Consider the following 10225-nt stretch of genomic DNA (forward strand, 5'->3'; position numbering starts at 1 on the left):
AAGTAATTACAGCGATGCTAATTACCCCTAAGGGTATTAATTAACAACAGCTACAACATATTAAACCCATAAATTTATGTTAAACATGATTAACGAGCCTAGTAAAACTCGTAATTAATAAATTAGTTACTTAATTAGAATACAAATGATACACAATTTAACAATACTTTGTCTTGTTAATTACAATTAGCGTACACTAATTACAGTTACGTAAAAAAATAATCTCCTACAGCTGTTAAAAGAACACGGTTCGAGTCAGTAATTATTCAAAAAAAACTTAATTTAATATAATTAAATTAAAAACAATATTCAAATTTTAGCGACGAAAACCGTCACTAAAAGGCTTGCCGGAAAATTCAAACCTCGCCGGAACCAATGCCGGAAAAACTGTTACGTTAAGACTTGGAGGAGCGTATATTCACTGTTGCATAACATTTAGTCAAAAATCGATACGGTTTAGTGAAAAGCAATAACGGCTAGTGGCACAGAAACGAAGAATTCAAATTTCAAATTCGATAAGGCTTAGTCAAAAGTGCTATGGCTTAGAGCAAAATCAATAAGGCTTGTGCCGACACTCCAACTCATAGCGAAAATCTCTTAAGACTTGGGCCAACACACTAACTCCTAGTGTGTCGTTAAGGACTAATAGAACAGTGAAAGATGACGTGGCACAATCTCAGCCGTCAGATCAAAAAACTATCCGACATGATTTATTTAGAACACTTTTTAAGAAAAACATTTTAATTAAAATTCCATAAAGCTATATACAATTTCACACATCTCACAAGTGGTCAAAGATGTATAAGTGAAACGCTCGGTCCCGGTGTGGAACTTACTCCTACCATAGGCTTGACAAGCATTCAAACCTCCTCCTTTGGACATAATCTTTCTAAAGGGTATGTTTTGGCTAGGGGTAGGGATTTTGTTGGGAAACTGGCGAAAGGTGTAAAAATGTCGGTTTTCTTTCAAAAAATTTATTTATTTGTGAATTTGATACAAACAATACAATCTATAAACTTTAAGCAAGATTTTTGGAACTTGCTTAATTATTTCAAGCAACTAAGGATTTTTTTTTTTTGATAGAGCAACTATAAACAAGATAACTAAGTCACTTTTTACATTTTTCAAAAAGAACCGAACTTTTACTAAAAATGAGTGTAAAAGTGAAAAGGTTTATGGGTGATGGGTCGTTGTTTCAAATGTATTTTGCGGGTTTTGAAACGAAAGGTGTAGAGGCTCAAATGGGTTAACTAGGGGATTTTTGGGGGGAGATAAAAAGAAAAATAAGGTTTAAATAAAAATGGTTATAGTCCTAATGTCTCAGTCATTTACTTACTTGGATTAGTCGGTAAGGACCGGGAATGCATTGTCTTGTCAAATTCTAGATTTGTAATAAACATACGGGCTGTCACAAAAGAAATGAAAAATAAGCATTTAATAAAGATATGGTATTGTATTCTCGGTGTTGGGATTGAACCCTATCAGAGGAACAGATAATTAAAGCCAAAACTGGATCAGAGCAGTGGATCCTGAATAAGCAGATGTTGATATACAAATCTCTCCCCTTGAAAGTGATTACAACTACTGATGACCTCCTATCTGCTGATCTTGCTAAACTGCTGACCCATAACTGATGCTCAACTAAAGATCTGATGGAAGACTAAAGTCCTGCTGATTCAATCTGTAGGTCCCCTTGAGTCTTATGGATCGTCACAGAATCGTCTTTCCAATCAAGAGTGTGAAATCCTCTTGATCAGAATTAGCAGAAAACGTGTAGAAACAGAAAACAGTAAATCACTTTCAAACCGGATCTTTATTGATTATCTATCAAACAAGAATTACAATCAATCAAGATCCCTAACCCTAATTTCGTCCAAGCTAGTAATGCTCTCACGAAATTCTCACAAACTCTGTTTTGGTTGATTGACTGATTAACTGATCAACCTAAACCCTAAAGCCTAACCTTGTTTATATAACACAAAGTTTACTATTTGGGCTAGGGTTTCCTACATGGGCAAAGCCCAATTCGTTTCCCCTTGACCCAAATGGGTTTAGTTTAGCCCAAACTCTATAATCTCACTAATACAAAGCTAAACCCGCTAACCGTTTATCGTTTAACTAATTACAAGATATCCAAAGACCAAATCTAAGTTGTTGTCACAAACATGCACCAACAAACTCCCCCTTGACAATAGCTTCATAAAAACTTTGTCTTGAGTCAAAACTTTGTCTTCAGTCTTCTTGCAATCTTCAAGTAATCTTGCACTGTCTTTGGTCTTTGGATAGCTTTAGCTTCAACAGCTTCTGTCAGCAACAGACTCCCCCTAAGCTGATGCATCCAATCACCAAATCTTCAACACGTTAGCACTTGAGTAAACTCCAGTTTAGCATTTGCAAAGCAATCTTCAAACTCTTTAATCTTGTCTGCAATATAGAAAGGAGGTTCTACCATGCATCCAATCAAACTCTCATCTTCACACTTCACAGCAACTTCGCAGCAACAAACTGCTTCAATCTGTATACTATAAAACAAACATCTCGAGAAACCATAAGAATTTTTCAACATTAGTTAAATAAATTATTATTTTTCAAGAGATTAGTTAAACTGTATCACAGATTAAGTTTTTTCAACTTATCACCAACACGCAAAAACATTTTGTTCAACACACAAGAACCTGCCTGATTGAAAAATTTTGAACTCACTTTCTAACACCGTCTCCCCCTATCAGTAACAATTCCTCCAAGAATAACAGTTTTCTGTACATTAAGAATTTTTAAACAGAAAAAGACACTATTTTTGGATTTTTATATTTTTCTGAAAGCAAGTAAATAACAAAAGCAATAAACACTCTATTTTTGTGAGAATCACTGGAAAGAAGATCATATCAGCACAATCAAACTGTTTCACACAATTAGATAATTCTTTATTTAATTTTTCGTAAAAAGCAGTTCAAGACGATTACCAGTATGTTTGTCCACTTAAACAAAATGCATGAACATTTCAAGTACCATTACCGTATGATACGTTAAGGTAATTTTATTACTGATATACTAGTGTGTCCCACTTCAGGATATACCCCCGCGATCAAGGTATGCACAAAGATTCATCGTAGTAGGTGAGTATACTGATGGCATCCTTTAAGATATCCTGACTGTGCCTAGGTCTGCATATAATTTGTTTTATCATGTTTTGATTGCTTAACAATGAACACCCAAATAAATATTAATCAAATCCTGGAAATATAAACAGCACACTCTATCATGCAAGTATCTTCCCTACCACATATTTCACAAGTCCAATCCAGAGTTCTGAAATCTTAACTGGGAATAGGTTGAGAAGAGAACAGAATAGATCTTTAGTAGAGATGGTATAATATACAGATCAAATGAGATTTTCTCAGTTTGATATAGGTTTCTTGGGTTTGTTTTGGGCACTTGAGGGCCTCTTTCGGGTGTATTAGATCTATAGTGCGACAACGTACAGCTAGGTCAGCATGTATCTGGATGCAGCAGAAGCTGTCGTTGCCTAGCACCTCCAGGTCAGCATATATCTGGATGCAGCAGAGGAGGTACACGACTTTTTTCAGAGAAGATTTCAGAATCAGATCAAAATTGTGTGTATCGGGAAATATACAGACATTCAAATAGAAATGAGCTAATTCCAAGTGACTATCTTTCCTGGGGTCATGTACAATTTTAGTTCTAACAGACAGACAGCCAAGATATCCCTAGTTGAAACAACAGTATAAAGACCCAAAACTTCAGATTTTGGCAATCTATCAACGCAAGAATTAAGGTCATTAAACCATACATCACTGATATGTTCCCCACTCATATTCAGTTCATTTAAGTTTATATCACATTGGTAAGTTGATTATTTCATGCTTTTGCCTACTGGTACATCATATGATGAAGCTGCTATCACACTTAAGCAATTTAGGTTCAATTTCAGTGTGACAGTCTAACTTGCTGATGTACTATCATTTCTACTTTTTCACACAGTGAAATCTCATTTTTGATTTTCTATTTTTTTTATGTTTTTTATTTTTCTATTTTTTTGTATTTTTGATGTTTTAGAAAAAACAGTAAACTATTTACAAAAATTCTTATGAAAAACCAGTTATTCAGGATTCCTCATCCCGTTGAGTTCGACTAAATGTTCAAAGCGAGCCCTGTCAAATGCTTTAGTATAAAGATCTGCCAGGTTATCCTCTGTGTCGACTCAGCACTTTGAACTTAAATTTAAATCATTTAAAATATATACATATCAACAATCTCACACCCCCCGCCATGTGCCTAGAGCAGCCACTATCAACATAAGTTGATAATCCTCCTTAGCAGCTCCTACACACACTAACTTAGAAATTAGTTAGATTGGGGGACCCAAGCCTTAATGGTCTTGGGTCGTCCAAATTCACCAACCACCGGAACATCCATCCAATATCCATTACTCCTAACTGGAGTCTTGGATCTTAGACCTGTTGATGGAAATGGGTTTTGATTTCCACTAGGTCTTTGGTCCTGAGGGTTCCTATATACATTTGGACAATTTGACCTTTGGAAATTTTGATTTTGAAACCTTGAATTTTGATTCCAAGAAGCATTATTATTGTAATTTCTAAAGCCATTGTTATAAAAATTTCGACCACCATTATTTTGGTATCGATTTTGATATTGACTTTGACCTCTGAAATTATTTGAATTTAAATTGTTCATTCTAGGTGAACTGCTTCTAGGTCTCTGATATCTGCCTGGTTGAGATCTAGGCTGAAATCTTTGTTGATTTCTTTGAAAACGAGGAACTTGTGGAGTTCCTTTTTCAGCCTTATCCACACCAACAACAACTTTCTCTGGTTGCTTAGGAGCAGATTTCTTTGGAGAATTTGAACCTTTCTCCTCACTTTCACCATTCTTTTCTGGTAATTTTCCTCTCTGTTTGTCACTCATTTGTGCTTCACTATTTTTGTTAGGACAGCAGCTGGCTATATGTCCCTTTATGTGACACCTGAAGCACGATCTCCTTTTCAAAGACTTCTTAGCTGGAGTCTCTGAGGTAGATCCCTTATCAGATGGTGATGATGCCTTTGAAGAATTTTGTTCAGTTTGCTTTGATTCAGATTTTTCTTTGTTTTTATTCTTAGCAAACTCTACATTTGATTCTTTTTCAATAACAGCAGTTTCATTTTTCATATCACTACCTTGAACAAAATTAATCTTTTTCACAAAAGTTTGATTTTTGCTCTTAGGAGGTGAATTTTTCTTTTTCAAAGATTCCCTGTTATTGTTCTTCCTAGCATCACCATTCTCAGACCCCTCACCTTGACTTGTTGTCGATCCGAAACTACTTGGTGCAGTTGACATACAGGCTGCTAGCTCATCTTCATGAGGCAGGAAAGAATAGTCATGACTAAGAGGAGGTGGGACTTCATTAAAGCCCTGGAAGCCCACAGTGGTCTTGTCATTACTCTTCTTTAACCCACCCATCATGTGTTTCATAACAAAAGACGAATCTCTGAATTGACTTAATTTCTGTTCAAGTTCAATAATTTTGAGTTGTGCATCTGACAACTCTTTGCATTTTTCAGAAATCTCTTTTGTTTTCTCAGCCATCATTTCGTGAGCTAAGTCTATTACTTGAAGTTTTTCGTTTAATTTGCATGTTAAAGCTTCGATTTCACTTTCGTAGCCTTTTATCTTCTTCAAGTATAGAGATTCATTTCTTTTAGCAAAAAAATTTGACTCTTTTATGCTAGACATCTCGCTCACCAGACTTTGATTTTGAGTTGACAACCTGTCAACCTCACCCTGTAGTTCACGACATCTTAAACATACAGAATTAGATTTTACCTCTTCCTCATGAACTTCTGCAGTTTCATCAGTAACAACCTTTTCATCTTCACTCTCCTTCTCTACTTCAGCATCCACTTTTGCTTCATTACTTTTCACTTTTGATTCAGCATCACTCACAGTAGTTTCAGCCTCATCAACTGGCACTATCTCTGCCATGAATGCCTGAGTGGCACTCTCATTTCCCTGATATCTCTTTTGTAATGCATCCCACATATCCTTTGAATTTGTGTACTTTGTGAAGGTATGCTTGATGCTATCAGGTAAGGATGACTTTATTGCAGCTAAAGCTCTCTTTTCAGCTTCATACACTTTCTTATCAGCCTCATTCATGTTCACGTAGTCTGTTCTACGTCGTCTGCCCTCAAAAACATGTACTGGGTTTATGTACCCATCTTCAATACATATCCACATGCGTGCATCCTGAGATTTAATAAAGGATTTGAAGCTGTTCTTCCAAGTAAGATAGTTCTCCACCTTTATCATCTTAGGTGCATTCAAGTTGGTCATGTTCGACATTTTAAACGTTGCAGACTGATAAAGCCGTACAAAATATTTCCGAAAACAGTGGTTACCAAATTACACCTTTAGAATCGTCTCGAAAAGACGAGTCCAATGATATATAATGTCAAAAACCGATTTCGGTGCAGACGAATTCAACGGTGCAGACGGTTTCTTCAAATGAGTTACGGTTCACTTTGTATTTTCAAAACACTGAAAATTTTCCTACGCTTGCCAACGGAAATTGCACCACTTTTAAATTTGCTGGTTTTAAATTTGCTGCTAAATTCGCTGGTGAACCAGATTAATTTCGCTGGACAGGATGTTAATTATGCTAGACTATTTTGCTGAATGGTTAACTTCGCTGCTTAAGTTCGCTGATCAAATTCGCTATTACGACAACTGGTAAAATCGCTGAAAACCGTGGTAATTTCGCTGTGGACAATTACACGGTTACCAAAGTCGCCTTTGGATTTTAAATTCGCCGATCACCGAGAAATTTCGTTCCAAATTCGCTGGTAAATATGCTGGATCAGTTAATTTCGCAGGTCTACTTAATTTCGCAGATCAGTAAATATGGAAATTTCAATCTTTTTGAAAATTTTGATGATTTTCCAGATCTCCTAACACCTTCCTGCAAAATCGAACAAGCAAATCAGCAAAGTTTTTACTAAAATCTTGATGAACTTGATGAAGAACACGAAGAACAGTCTTCGAATCTTCGAGGAATTCAGCCAAAATTTCTTCAAAAACAACCAAATACTGTCCTGAAAACCTGCAAATCAGCCAAATCAACCAAACAAACTGATCAAATACTAACAGATTCGCAGAAAACTATCAAAACACAAGAAATTTCGAAAACCCTAATTTTCACTTTCACAATTTTCGAAATTTCTTCAGGTTTCTGCCAATCACAATTCTGAACCGAGCCTTCAAGAGCCTAACGCTCTGATACCAATTGTAGGTCCCCTTGATGTGTATGGATCTTCACAGAATCGTCTTTCCAATCAAGAGTGCGGAATCCTCTTGATCAGAATATAGCAGAAAACGTGTAGAAACTGAAACAGCAAATCACTTTCAAACCGGATCTTTATTGATTATCTATCAACCTGATTACAATCAATCAAGATCCCTCACAAACCCTAATTTCGTCCAAGTGCTAGCTCTCACGAAATTACACTCTCAAATATTGTTTTGGCTGATTTACTGATTAACTGATCAACCTAAACCCTAAAGCCTAACCTTGTTTATATAACACAAAGTTTACTATTTGGGCTAGGGTTTCCTACATGGGCAAAGCCCAATTCGTTTCCCCTTGACCCAAATGGGTTTAGTTTAGCCCAAACACTATTATTTCACTAATACAAAGCTAAACCCGCTAACTGTTTATCGTTTAACTAATTACAAGATATCCAAAGACCAAATCCAAGCTGTTGTCACAAACATGCACCAACATATAGGTCTTGAAGCCCCTAAACGTCAATTTTGAGGGCTCAATCTGCAAGAAAATGATGGCCAATCAGAGTTTGAAGAGCCAAGGATCAAATTGCAAAAATCAAAGATTTAAGATTTGGTGCAGAAGGGGGGTCGCGCGACGCGAGGCCCAAGGGGGGGTCCGTCGCGTAACGCGAGGGCCTGTCTGATCGTTTCTTTTTGCTCCATGCTTGCCTTTTCCACTCTAACCGACTTAGATCCATTAATGTTGCAGCATGGGCGCCCCCTACATGCTTTAGGGCCACTAGGGACACTTGTTGATGATCAATGATCATGGGTAGACTTGGTTGTCAACAATCTAGTGCCTTATGAACACTATATAAAGGCCTTCATGTGCAACAAGTTCTTCACACCTTTCTCCTGCACTTCTGATCATTTCGCTCCAAAGCAGAACCAAGCCATCCCTAGTCATGCATAGGACTTTGGTAAGCACCCTTAACCTTTCTTAGTTGAGTTTTTGCTTAGTTATAGCTTAAAAGTCAAACCGTCGTAATTAACGGTTGACTTAACGATAAATCACAAATGGTCCAGTGGTTTGTCGAATCAAAGATAGTTATATGTTGGTAATCATGTGAGCATTAAACCCCAAAAAGGGCACTCTCTGATTTCCACTCTAACTAGTCCGAATGTCGAGTCAAACTTGCTTAGAAAAAGTCAACAGAATGCTAAATTGCGATTTTATGCATAATCAGTAATGTAGATGGTGTGTAACCTGTTTTAACACTCATATAACATGATAATAAGTATATTAACTAGTCTAAGCTTGTTTGATCCGACCATTTACTATTTTGACCCGGTTCGGAACCGAAAGTCGCAAAGCTTTGACTTTTGCTTTGACTTCAGTTCTGACCCATTATGGTATGATTTAGATATGCCTTAGGACTCTCTTAGGACCAGGTTACATGATGGTATAACCCTCTGTGACCGGTTCCTTGTTTGTCTGAGTCTTTTACACATTTCCGTTAAACGCCTAAAAGTTGACCATAACGCCCTTTTTGCTTTAAAATGAGAATTTTGGACATGTGAAAGGACAATAACCTTAGTTACTGATTTCTAAGCATGTCCCTAAAATTTCACGTCAATCCGAGGTCTAGAATAGGAGTTATGCTAAATAGCGCAATTACGGAAACTTTAGTAATTAAACGGCGCAATTAGCATAAAGCCTATCTAAACCCAAATTTCGACACCAAACCTTTTACAAACTGATGTAAAATAATATTTTGAGATTTTTAAAGATTTTTAATTATTTTTAACCTGCACATAACCTGCGGTTATGGCGTCAATTCGGTAAATACCGAATATACCCTTTTTGGACATAACTTGAGTTCTACATGGTATTTTGACCCGATTCCAGTTGCTACTGATTTTAAATAATAAATAGAGTATTTTGGACTTTATAAACTGTTCGGAAAACTCAGATTTCCTGTAGAACTCAGAAACCTCTTTTATGATCTTTAAAATGACCAAAATACCCCTACGGGGCGTATATTGGATTTAAACTCGTTACGGGCATTATGGAAGGTATCCTACTGATACCACAACCTCTTTAGAGCATGTTAACTTAGGAAATCTATGTAGGACTCTTACGGTTCCCCGTTACGCCTTTTACGCGCACGGTTCGGTTTATGTAACTAGTTTACATAAACTAGCCGAAACGGGTCAAACCTTATCGTTTTTACTTCAAACTCCAGAGTGTGGTTATTATACCCATATAAAACAAGTCTTCAAACTTGTTGGGCCCAAACCACATTCCATTCCCGGTTTTCGCCTTTCACGCGATTAAACCGTAATTATTCTTTGAAACTGACCGGTCTAAGCTAAGGCTAAATTAAAGACCCGTTAGGATTCTAATAGGTTGTTATAAACCTTCGTTCCAGAATAGGAGACCAGTAAAAGATACTTGCATTTGTTTGATTGAGGATATTACTTGCTCAGGTAAATACTTTTAACTTATTTTCCGTTATACGGGCTTGGGTTACGGTATTTAAAATACCGCTTGGTCGGGCAATTGACCCCGACTCATTAGTAGTTCGGTATTATCAATGTGACCCGTTTAAAAATTGGTTTTGTTGGCTTTACGCCTTTGGGAGCTTAATGACCATGTCCCGGATATCCTTGGCATCATTTTACGAAATGGCCACGACCCCGACATGCGGGTGTAGGCGTACACCCGACAATGTGTCTATATTAATTAAAGGTATAACTGTTGGTTTTCCCGCCACGGCTTTATGCTTTGTGGCGTGTCTATTAACCTTAAACCCGGCACGACCCGGGCGACCGAACGCATAGTGAACATGTAATTCTTTTACAAGATTTAATTGATAAATTATCCCAAGTTATAAAGTGTTTGTGCCTTGTGCATTCAAATCAATTTTTATTAAAC

Source organism: Helianthus annuus, chromosome 11 (assembly GCF_002127325.2).
Source record: "Helianthus annuus cultivar XRQ/B chromosome 11, HanXRQr2.0-SUNRISE, whole genome shotgun sequence".
Lineage (NCBI taxonomy): Eukaryota > Viridiplantae > Streptophyta > Magnoliopsida > Asterales > Asteraceae > Helianthus > Helianthus annuus.